The sequence below is a fragment of the Heloderma suspectum genome, chromosome 10 (genome assembly GCF_057233095.1).
Source record: "Heloderma suspectum isolate Gila_16-S chromosome 10, 16-S_ref, whole genome shotgun sequence".
Lineage (NCBI taxonomy): Eukaryota > Metazoa > Chordata > Lepidosauria > Squamata > Helodermatidae > Heloderma > Heloderma suspectum.
Window position 1 is genome coordinate 46,564,567 of NC_139467.1, and position 12,760 is coordinate 46,577,326.

Genomic DNA, 12,760 nt, shown 5'->3' on the forward strand with positions numbered 1-12,760 from the left:
ATCCAGTGCGTCTTAGTTGACCACCCTGCGCCATGGACAGGCCATGCACACTGCATAGGCAGGTGTGCCAGCAGGAATTGTTTAGAAAGCAAGCTTGGAGTAAAAAGTTCAAGAGGACCTCTATACCAGCCTAAAATCCTGCTTCCGTTTTAAATGCAGGACCACGAGGACACACGCCTCCTCCCCCACTCCCCCCCCCTTTCTGCCTTTATCTGAGTCTTCCATATGTTTCATTACACAGCCACTAGATGGTGCTGTGGTCTGGCTCCTCTTATTGCAGATTTTTCTTTTTCTCGGAGGGAACTCAAGCGGAAGTCAAGTGCTGTCATTCGATAGCTCATTATCCCCGATCTTTTAAACAATGGAATACAGGTCATTTTGTTGGGGAGATGCTCTGGAGGTTGACGACGTCATCTAAAGGACCCACAAACATCCGTGAGCAACCATTCTCAATAGCAGGATAAAAGCTTTGTGTGAAGAAGCCCCAGATGTCCATTTTTAGCACTTTCTAACTTACTGTACCTGTGGCAATTTTTATCAGATCACTCTTGAGATTTTACAAAATCCAGTTGGTTACCCGCGAACACAGTTCATGGAGAAAAATCAAATCTAATGAAAGTCTTGGCCTTTCCCCATAGTGGCTTGGCAAAAAAGCATCCCCCCCCCCCCCCGATGCATCCTGAACCCTTGTCCCAAGGACAGCTGTGTGTGCTCCTTTGCAGGCCTCCTGCCCAGGAAGATACATGAGTGTTGTGTAGCATAATATGACAACAGGAATGCTATGAAATTAGTTTGGGGGGTGTTGTTGATATTGTTTTTAATGCTGCTTGTGTGCTTTTACTGCGATTTTGATCATAAACTGCCCTGGGATCTCTTTTGATGAAGGGCGGTATATACATCCACTCAATAAATGAATATTTATATAGTGGGAAAGTAATCATATATAAAGTCACTTGCCAGTGATTGATCTGGGATTTCTCCTTTTAATTTTAAGTGTTTATTGTTTTAGATATGCATGTCAGCTATTGAGACTACATCGCTAATATCTTCTCTCAGCAACCGGACAATTCATTGTGGGTGTTTGTTCGTTACCCATGAACGATGTACTTGATCTGTGAATTTATGTCTGCACATAATTACTAACCTAAATCAATACTATTACTTTATTACTCGTTGGGCAGGTTGACCTCAATTCTCTTGTGTGACATCTCTTTCTAAGTGGCTGTTTGCCTTTCTACTTCCAGCAGTACTGCAAGTAGATGGGGGAAGGCAGAAATCATGGGTGCTTGGTTTGGATTTTAGTTTTTGACAGAGCTTTTGAAATTTTGCAAAATAACAAGCGGAAGCCCCAAGCAAGGAGCGAGGGACGCTCTGCTTGTGCCCCGCACTCCCCATGCCTCCCTAGTCTTTCTCCAGTTCCCCAGGCAACTGGGCAGCTCCCCAGCACACATAGAGGCCAGGGAGTTCCCTACTCCCTTGCCTTCGAGCAGGAAGGGAGGCCAGCTGCTTCCCTGTGGAGTTACCACCATCGTCTTCTCTGGGCTCCTGAGCTTTTTGACAGTGCATGATAGATGCGATAGATGCAGCAGTGTCCAGGCGGGGGTTGTAGCTGCACCTGTTATTTCATTGCCTGCCATGCAGCCATGTGGCTGTCACAGGTGCACTGGCCTTGCAAGAACAGAAGGGCTGGCAGGCAGCGGAAGTTCCATGTGCTGCTGGCAGAACTCCCTCCACCATCACTTCTTCTACTACTGAACTTGAGCAGGGCATGCAGATGGCTTTCAAGCCAAAACGAATGCACCAACAGACAAATGGGGGTATCTGAGAGTTTGGGAGAGCCCTAAGATCTGCAGGAATAAATTCGTAAAAATCCATATCCCCACACACATTAAGCAATGCCCCCCAAAGAACATGTCAGAAGATGAGTGCACATGCGTGCAGTACCCCTGTGAATCACCTTGCTCCTAATGTCATGTACCTTCCAAAGAGGGTTCATGCAAAGAGAGCACTTCCCATCCTTGCGAGAGGACCACTGACAAGCTCTCAGAGCCAGATCTTCTTCACAGTATGTGGAGGAAAAGGTGGAATGGGGGCTGGGATGCAGCTGCCTATGTTTCAGCAGGAAGGAGAGCAGAGCAGAGCAGAGCAGAGCAGAGAGGGGGAAGGATGTGGTGAGCAAGAAGAATCGATACCTATGAGAAGAATGCAGAGGGGAGAGGAGAAAACCAGCAGAACAAATTGCAGAGCACAGCGGAGACACGGATGGACATCTATTCTCTTTGAGAATTCATGGAGGACAGGGGAAGTGCCAGATAACTGGAGGAGGGCTAACGTTGTCCCTATCTTCAAAAAGGGTAAAAAGGAGGAACCAGGGAAGTACAGACCAGTCAGTCTGACATCAATCCCTGGGAAAATTCTGGAGCAGATGATAAAGCAATCCATCTATAAGCACCTTGGAAACAATGCAGTGATTACTCGAAGCCAACATGGATTTGTCAAGAACAAGTCCTGCCAGACAAATCTGATCTCATGTTTTGATCAAGTAACCTCCCTTGTGGACCGTGGGAATGCTGTAGACATCATATAACTCGACTTCAGCAAAGCTTTCGACAAAGTGCCCCATGATATCCTGATGAGTACCCCATGATATCCTCAGCCTTGCTCGTGTTGCCTTGTGTGTTGGACTTTGGTCTGGAAAACGGACTTCTCTTTGTCACATCACCTTGGATTTGAATGAATTGGTAAAGTTTCCCGCTCCTGCCTCCTTTTCCCTCTCTCAGCCTTGGACAGGTTTACAACCCTGTTATCAGCTAGTGAGTTATTACCACCAGCTGTGGTCAGCTGGCAAGAACTGACACTTCTGCTTTCTCTGGCCAGTGTGTGTGTTAGCACCCCCTCCCTCCCTCCCCATCCTATGTCCAACCCTCCCCCACCCAATTTTTTAAAAAAATATTTTCCCTCTAAAGCAACAATAGTGCAATAGCGACAGGACTAAATGCACAGACCGATGGATTTCATTTTGCTTGGGGTGCTGGAAACATCAGGTGGAGTAGTTCTTTCCTGGGGGACTTTGCCCATTCGCCCTCGTTTCCCTAGTGGAAGTAGTTTTTCCCATTCCCATTGAGAAAATCCCCAGGGGCACAGCAGCAACCCCTCACATTACTGCAGTAGTGGGGACACTCAATCACTTTAGATAGCCTGCTTTCAATCTTTAACATACCCCCCCTTCTGTGCATGTTTATTCAGAAGTAAGAAATAAATCTCTCTCCCTTGCAGTGAAAGGGTTAAAGGCTAACTTTAGGAACTTGCCCTAAAGCGCTCTTTCACTTCTCTGATGCTCCCTTAGATTGCTATTGCGAGGTGAAGTGGGACAAGGCCTGGAAAAGATAAAATTTAAAACCCAGGCTTTAAAGCAATGCATGTACTTTCCTAATACAATTGTGTTTTGTGTAAATTAATTTGAAAAGTACTTCATGACAGCTTTTACGGTGTTTTTCCCTTTTGCTTCCTTAAACCAACACTCCCCTTGTTCCATTTTTTCTGTTTCTGCTAATGCATAAGTATGGTAAAAGATCATAATGTGATACCTGCCAACACTTTCTGCTGCAATCAGTTTGCTAGTATGCAACTATACCTAACATTTGTCCTCAAAGGAGCTCTTTTTCAAGGATCTTTTCTACTACGCTATTTTAGGCAAGACGGGGGGGGGGGAACCTTCTTTTCTCAGTGATGACTGTCAAACCTGCATAGTTGTTCTGCAAAGTGGAATATCATCTCAATGTAAAGACCAAACAGAGATGGGTTGCCTGCTTAATGTCTGCATGACACATTATACACACAGAAACAAAATACTCATTATTTTAATAGTTTATGTTGCCCAGACACTGCATGGGCTGACTCCCAACAGAGAAACCAAGTGCATTAAGCTGGGGAAAAGAGGAGTTGAGAGTCAATGAATAGTTCCAGGAATAACAGTGCTCCAGGCACATGGTGACCCCAGGACAATTGGAAAGTGGACACCATCACAATGTCATTCATGTGCGAAGGGCAATCAGCACTGTATTCTGGGGGTTGCAAAATTACTAAAGCATCAGAGAAAGTTCTGCGTCCATTAAGACCGCAAGATTCAGGGTGCCTTTGAACATTTCGGAGTTCATTGGCTGTTGCAAGGGAAGATTGGCTGTTGCACCCAAAGTTCACCAGCAGAGAAGGGGAGAAGAGCCAAGCCCAGGTCCTGAGACTACTTCCCCTTTCTGCACAATAGGCAGAAGATTTCTTTCAGCTGCTCTCTGCACCAGGGCTTAGAAAGTGGTGTTTCCCACCTCCTAGATGAGCAGAGCAGAGCAGGGCAGAGGAAGCTGCTCCAGCTGGTCTAGGGGCTATACAAGCAAGCAAGCTCCCAGAGAGAGAGCGATCAAAGTGAGCGAACAAGGAGAGCAAACAGGAGTTTGGCAGGGGAGTTGCAGTGAAAGAGGAGACAAAGGCAAAGTAGTGAGTGGGCTGGAGTAAGCCCAGGGGACTCTCCTTTCCATTCTGAGTCACCATGTGCTCACCATGTGCTCCTGAGAGCTCCAATTGAATTGAGGGGGTGTGGCCTGAGTACTCCCAGCAGCTGTGTGGGCCGGACGTTTCAGTCTGTTTCCTGCCTCGTAACTGAGCAGAGCAGAGCAGAGGAAGGTACTCCAGCTGGTCTAGGGGCCATACAGGCAAGCAAGCTCCCAGAGAGTGAGCCATCAGAGCTAGCAAACAGGGAGAGCAAACAGGAGTTTGCCAGGGGAGGTCAAAGGGGAGGCCCCTAACATTTTTTTAAGAACTTTTTATTTTATTTCTTTTTCTTGTAACACACACTTCCATACCAATGGGACCCTGTTGTTAACCTTCAGTGAATAGAGGACAAAACACAGGCTATCACAGTATGATCAGAAACCTAGGAACATAAACAGAATAGAGACTATGGAAGGAAAAGACTCTCCAGTGCTGGTGACCTGCAAAATCTGTGCAATGTTTATTTTCTTGCTGAGATCAACATGGCCTACACATGCAACAAGCACAAGTTGATCACGCTGTTGGAAGAAAAAGTAAGATGACTGGAGCTGTGAGTGTCGACCCTCCAGGGAATAAGAGAACACTAAGTGTTCTTGGACAGAAGGGTGGAACTACAGCAGAAAAGTGAATAATGGAAGCTAGAAGAGCAACAGCAAGCTGAGGCAGAATGGGAAATGCTGAGGTGAGGAAAAATGCAATAGAGTATACTCCTTGGAAAAGGGTGATAGGAGAAGAAGAACTAGAAGCCACTCTACACCAGTGGAAGCAGTGGAGCTATGGAACTGTTTCCAGGTACTTGAGGATGAGACTGGAGGACAGCCTGCAGAGGAAGAATTGCAGGGGAACCTGCATGAGAGTGAGCAAGAGGCTGAAGATCAGTCAAGCAGAGGTGATGAAACCCAGGCCTACAACAACAAGAAGAGAAGAGTAGTAGTAGTGGGAGACTCCTTGCTGCATGGGATTGAAACCCAAGTATATCGCAAAGACCCATGGACTCGCCAGGTATGCTGTCTCCCGGGAGGACGGATTAGAGACATGACTGAAAGGTTGCCTACACTCATAAAGCCCACTGACAGGTATCCCTTTCTTCTCATCCGTGTTGGAACAAATGATAACACCAAGCGGAGCTACGAAGAAATCACATCAGACTTTGAAGCTTTGGGCAGGAAACTCAAAAAGAGGGATAGAACATGAAAGAAAAATACTCCAGGTGAATGATTGGCTACGAAGGTGATCAGCATTCATAGGAAGAAGAGGGTCTATGATTGGCTACAAAGGTGATCAGAAGGTGGTGCCAGCATGAGAGATTTGGATTCTGGAACCACGGGCTATACTTCCTGGAAGATTGACTGTTGGCCAGGGATGGGTTGCACCTCACAAAGGATGGGAAGAATATGTTTGGCCACAGCATGAAGAACTGCATCAGGAGGGCTTTAAACTGAATCCTATGGGGAAGGGAGATGTAAACTTGGGGGTAACAATGGATTGTGGTGCTCACGCACCACAAGGGAGAGAACAGCTCTAATAGCACCCAATAATAGTCTTCAGAAACATGTAGGAAGAAAGTCAGACTATAAAGCTCATGGTCTTCGATGTCTATGTACTAATTCCCGGAGTATGGGAAACAGAACAAAGGAGGGAAATTATGACTTGATACGTGTAAGTGAGACTTGGTGGGATGACTCTCATGACTGGAATACAGCAATTGAAGGACATAACTTGTTCAAAAAGAACAACTTTCGTACATCCCTAAATTCTAGCCCACTTTGAGCTAGTTTGCTAATCAGGATATCCTGGGGCACTCTGTCAAAGGTTTTGCTGAAGTTGAGATATATTATGTCCACAGCATTCCCACAGTCCACAAGGGAGGTTACCTGATCAAAAAATGAGATCAGATTAGTCTGGCAGGATTTGTTTTTGACAATTCTTGCTGGCTTCAAGTAATCACTGCATTGTTTTCAAGGTGCTTACAGATGGATTGCTTTATCAACTGCTGCAGAATTTTCCTAGGGATTGATGTCAGACTGACTGGTCTGTAGTTCCCAAGTTCCTCCTTTTTGCCCTTTTTGAAGTTAGGGACATTAGCCCTCCTCCAGTCATCTGGCACTTCACCCGTCCTCCATGATTTCTCAAAGAGAATAGACAGTGGTTCTGAGAGTTCTTCTGCCAGTTCCTTTATTACTGTAGGGTGCAGTTCATCTGGCCCTGGAGATTTGAACTCATTCAAAGTCATTAGGTGTTCCTTGACCATATGCCTATCGATCTCAAGCTGCAATCCTGCCCCTTCAGCCTGTACTTCGCCTTTGCCAGGGCTGTCATAGACCCTCTTTTGGGAGAAGACTGAGCCAAAGTAGGAATTGAGCACCTCTGCCTTTTCTTTGGCATCTGTTATCATTTTGCCATCCAATAGCTGAACAACCATTTCTTTCCTCTGCCTTTTACTTTGCACGTAGCTGAAGAAAGCCTTTTGGTTGTTTTTAGCATCTTTCGCTAACCTCAGCTCGTTCTCAGCTTTAGCCTTCCTGACGACCTCCCTGCAATTCTGTGCTACCTGCCTGTACTCTTCCTTTGTTACTTGGCCTTCTTTTCACTTCCTATATGTGTCCTTTTTTGTTTTCAGGTCATCTCTAAGCATTTTGTGAAGCCACATTGGCTTCTTCTGTTGTCTTCCACCTTTTCTTCTTGTTGGAATTATTTATGATTGTGCCTTGAGAATGTGCTTTTTTAAAAGCTCCCACCCATCTTGGACTCCTTTTCTCGTTAGCGTCGCTTGCCATGGGACCTTACTGATCACTGTTCTGAGTTTATTAAAATCAGCTTTCCTAAAATCCATGGTACGTGTTTGGCTACTATCGGCTTTTGCTTCCCTTAGAACCAAGAACTCAAGTACAACATGGTCGCTTTCCCCCAGAGTTCCTGTAACTGCTACTTTATCCACTAAGTCATCTCTGTTGCTTAGGATCAAGTCAAGGATAGCCGATCCTCTAGTTCCTTCCTCTACTTTCTGTAGGAGGAAGTTATCCGCCACACAAGTCAGGAATTTCCTGAAGGGGCCATGTTTTGCAGAATTTGTCTCCCAACAAATATCGGGGAAATTGAAGTCCCCCATTACTACTATGTCATGCTTCCTTAAAACATTGGCTATTTGCTTTTCAAGCCAGATGTTTTATTTCACCAGCTAGCAACACTAATTCAGGAACATTCTGTAGCAGGAGTGTCATTTCCCTCTGACATCCCTGTTTACTGTCCCATCACACACCATGTGTATATATACAAGGAATTTAAGGTAAAACTTCATGCATCTGATGAAATGGACTGTAGTCCAGGAAAGCTCATGACATAATAAATCTGTTTTTTTGTTTGTTTGTTCGCTTTGCTGCAACAGACTAACATAGCTACCCCTCTGGCAAGTGTAGCAAGAGTGCATTTTGTAAGAGATATTCCTAAATTAAGAAAGATTTCCGGGGTAAGAAAAGTGGGATATCTGGGAACAACTTAAAGGACACTAAGTTCCTTGCCCAATTGACAGTATTGTTTAGTCTAAAAGGACCACAGACCAGGTCTCTTGCCAAATGAAGAAGTATGCTAGCATGCCTACCTGAAAAGTCTAGCTTAAGGTCCTGGCTCAGCTTGCTTTGGGCACTGGAAAGTACTGAACCACAACTAACCGCTAGACAGAAGGAGTTCACATGACTTTTTATTAATAAGAAAGACAATTTCACAGTTTTACACACACACCACATACCCTATGGAAAAACAGGAAAGGAGATCAAGACAAAAGTACATTACTATACATTACCAACATACATTACCAACACAGCTTTGGGCTAGCAGAGGTTACTCCCTTCTGGGAGCAACCCCACCCAGTATCTTCCCTTCGCTTTTATAGTTTTACGCCTGAACATGATATGTGATTGCTCACTGTACTTTCATTGGCTGGTGTACTCTTTTAACCCCACCTCTTCGTATTTATTCAGAATTGATGATGTTTTGTTTGTACTTCTACAGTTCTATAGAAATTTCCCAGCTTGTTCTCTGTGGTTTTGGCCTGACTGGGGCATGAACCTTATTGAGCAAGAATGTTCGCATAATGTTCTCTTTTCCCCAGGTCAACCTCCCTGCCAATAAAAGGTCAAAAGCAAACTTTAGTTCACACAGCCTTTTGTCCTCTTTGATATACATGATACGACTATTGCCTTAAAATTGCCTGCACTTTGAGCATGTATGGCTAGAGCTCAGTCTGAGAACATATGAATTAATAAAGACTGCAGTACCTACCTGAGCATGTGCAGATTCCCTTTATTTCACCACTGCGGAGCTGTAACCATTCAGAGGCCCAAAGGTTGCTTTCAGAGACCACCTCTGTTTCAGGACTGGGCCCTATACAAGCCTGACTGATTGGGATGGCAAACAAGCATTGTTCATGTTCGCCAAGAGTATCCAAACATCACCTCGATCTTCATCTTGCCTTGATTTCCATGAGCATTTGTGATCTCTGTTTGATTTGTGCAAACCGGAAAATTATGCAAATCGAACATGAGTGAATGGGAAAAATAGGCAAAACTTTTTACATTTTATCTGTATGCCACCCTGAGATCCTAATGATATAGGGCAGAATACAAATGTGTTAAATAAATAAATACATACATACATACATAAAGATTTCCCAAAATTGTGCAATTTCTCCCCACAGATGAAAGCTTGAAATTGTGCGATTTTAAAATTGTGCAATTCTGAACTGCTTGCTGGATTAAAAAAGTGTATTTTTCAAACACAACCACATCTTTGAGAATTTGCAAATATTTGCAGTGCTTAGGTCGGCATTCGGGGTCGTGAACAGGGCATGTTTGAGTGTTTCGGGGGGGGGGGAGCATTCTCATGGGTCCCTACTGCCTGAGTTTCTGCTGCTGTCTGAACTGCAACACTGCCACCTGCTGGCCCTCTTCAGCTCGAAGGCGCTTTTATTATGGCACCTTGGTCCAGTCCAGGACAGAAGGAGGCTGCGAGCCCCACACAGAACCCTTTAACGGAGAGTGGGAAACATGTAGCCCATCAGCCCTAGTCAGAATGATAGTGATAAATGATGGTAGTGACAGTCCAACAACACATTTCCCACCCCTGTGTTAACGCCTTGTCTCTGTGCAGCAGTTTAAAACAGACGGTTTTCTTAGTTTTGTTTTTCTTCCTTTTCCATATTCAGCAGCTTGGCATCTCCAGTCAGTGGCAACAAAGCCCAGTTGTCTTTCCAGCACTGAATAATCTTCCCGGTCTCCTTCTCCTTAACTTTTACCAAGTCTGTTGAAGGAAGCAGAACATTCATTCAGCCCCCCAAAACAAAGCTCCCAGTCTCTTCATAAAAGCCAGACCCCTGTTCAAATACAAACAACCCAAGCACAGCTGTGCGAAGACAGATTCCCTTAGAATCATGATGCTGAGGGGGCCTCAAAAGCCATCCGGCCCCGCCCGGCCCTCTGTGGCAGCATTTCTGGTGCGGGGCTGTCCGGCCCTTGTTCAAAGCCTCCGCCAGAGCAGAGCTGCTGTCGCCGATGCCAGGGGAGGCGTGCTGCCAACTTGGGCATCCCCCAAGGGTTCCAATAAAACGGTCTGCATAACATGACATTTAAATTACATTCCAGGCGCAGCCCCGTGCTGTCTGCTAGACAGAAGCCTCTGCTCCCTGGGGCTTCCGAGATTCAGCTGCCCAGCCAGGGACTGTCACCTCTCCATCCTCCTTTTCCAACGTTTCCACTAGATGGGTCTAGAGGGGTCACGCTGGTGGGGGAGGGCCCAGGGCTGGAGAGGCTGCAGGACATCGCTGATCCTGGCCTCTCACCCTCCCTCCCCTCTCACTGGCACTCCCCCCTTTCCTCTCCCGACCTCAGAAGAGGAGGCTTCTGCTGCAGCTGGAAGTGGGGAAACAACCAGGTTGGGGACCTTCATCTGTGAGGTTGTTCCTCTGTCCACAGCCTCAGAGGTGAAAATCCCAGCATCCTGTGGCCTCTCACACAATGTCTAGGAGCCATAGGATTGCACCCTAGGTGTGCTTTAATTTTGTCTCAAATATTTCAGGTCAAATACTTATGTTGTACTGTGACCAAAAAAACCATGAGGTTCTTTTTTAGCTGTGTTGTTTATTTTACTTGTATTTAGTAAACATTTGTTTGTTTGTAATATTTATACACCACTAAACATAATAAAATCCCTAAGCGGTTCACATATAAATATTAAAATCACATTTAAAATGCAATATTAAAAACACAACATTAAAACAATTCCAATTGTGATAAAAGGAGCAGTAAAATGGAGCAACATGATTAATTTAATTACAGCCCAGGGTAAGCCTGGGTGAACAAATGTGTTTTCAGGAAATGTTTGAAAGATGCCACATTTTCTGCCTCTTGAACTGCACAACAGAGGATTTTCCAAAGGGTGGGTGCCAGTACCAAGAAGGCCTGCTGTCAAGGTATTGCATGACAACATTCTGTTAATTTCAGAATGACCAGCAAGGCCTCCTCTGATGATCTTAAAGGTGGCCTGGTTATGTATAAGGGAAGGTGGTCTGCTAGGTATCTTGGTCCCAAGTTGTTTAGGGCTTTATATGACAATAGCGTAACCCTGAATGTGGCTTGGTAGCTAACAGGCAGCCAGTGCGGTTCTTTCAACACAGATGTTACGTGAGCATAGCTGGGCGCCCCAGTGAGCACCCTGGCTGCTGCATCCTGCACTAGCTGCAGCTTCTGAACCACACACGAAGGTAGCCCCACGTAGAGCCCATTGCAGTAGTCTAATCGTGAGGTTACCAGAGCATGGGTCACCATGGCTAGGCTGTCCCTATCCTGGAATAGGCATAGTTGGCATACCAACCAAAGTTGGTAAGGGGCGCTCCAGGCCACAAAGATGGATCCAGGAGCACCCCCAAACTATGGGCCTGCTCCTTCAGAGGGAGTGCAACCCCATCCAGAACAGGCAAACACCCCAATTCCCGGACCTGGGAACTGCCAGCCCAAAGGGTCTCTGTCTTATCAGGATTCAGCTTCAGTTCGTTGGCCCTCATCCAAGCCAGAACCACATCCAGGCACCAGTTCAAAACGTGCACAGCCTCTCCTGATTCAGATGTCACAGAGAAACAGAGCTGAGTGTCATCAGCATTCTGGTGATACCTTGCCCCAAATCGCTCCCAACGGCTTCATATAGATGTTAAATAACATTGGGGACAGGATGGTGCCATGCCAGATTAGGTCACTCCCTAGTGATTTTCCAATGCAAACTGGGTTTTTTTTAATGCAAATGATTCTGTGCAAGTTAACCTAATTCAGAATTTCCCGGGAAAGGCACCTCACTGCTGGGAGAGCCCACCCTGACTGCCCTGCCCTCCTGGTTGGCTCCTGCAGCACACCCGCAGCCGTGGGGAGGCCCTCGCTGGCTCGGGGGCATGGCAGTCGCCTGCAGTGGTGCAGGTCAGGGGGACCTCGGGGCCTGAACTCTTCAGAGATGGGGGGATCTCGGAAGCTTGCACAATACGCGGGGCGATCTTTTGGCTGGCCTACTAAAGGCATCCCAGCAACATGGATTTGGGAGCAGTTCCTCGGATTGGGTCGGCTTCACTCACTCACAGGAACATCCGCACCTGCTGTGCACTGGATCACACCACTGGCCCACCTCAGCCAGCACGGCCTCTTCCAACCGGGAGCAGCAGCTCTGCGGAGGCTCCAGGCTCCTTCCCATCACCCGCTGCCTGTCCTCGCCTTCTCCTTTTTTAACTGGGAGGGCGGAGATTGGACCTGGAAGCGTTTTATTGTTAATTGTGTTTAACTTGTTTTAAAACTGTTTTAAATCTTGCACGTTAAAGGTTTTATATTTTCTTTGATCAAGCTGTGAACTGCCCAGAGAGCTTTGCCTATTGCACTGTACAGAAATGGAATGGGTGCATGAGCAGAAGTGCTCTGTGACAGAGTGTTGGCACTTCCCCACAATCTCCACACTTTGGGAGATTGAAATCGCATCTGCTGGCCAAAATACCACCCTTTGCCTGAATGCCCCTTGACCACAAACACCTGACATAGGTATTTGTTTTCTGCAAGCAGAACAGGGTGTAAGTCATTCCTAGGGCTGAGTTGTGGCTCATCTTAGCCTTGGAACATGAACTTGGAGTTCCATTTTGGAATAACTGAGCACAGCAAGGCTATAGGTTTTATTTTGATTAAGGTTCTGGTTT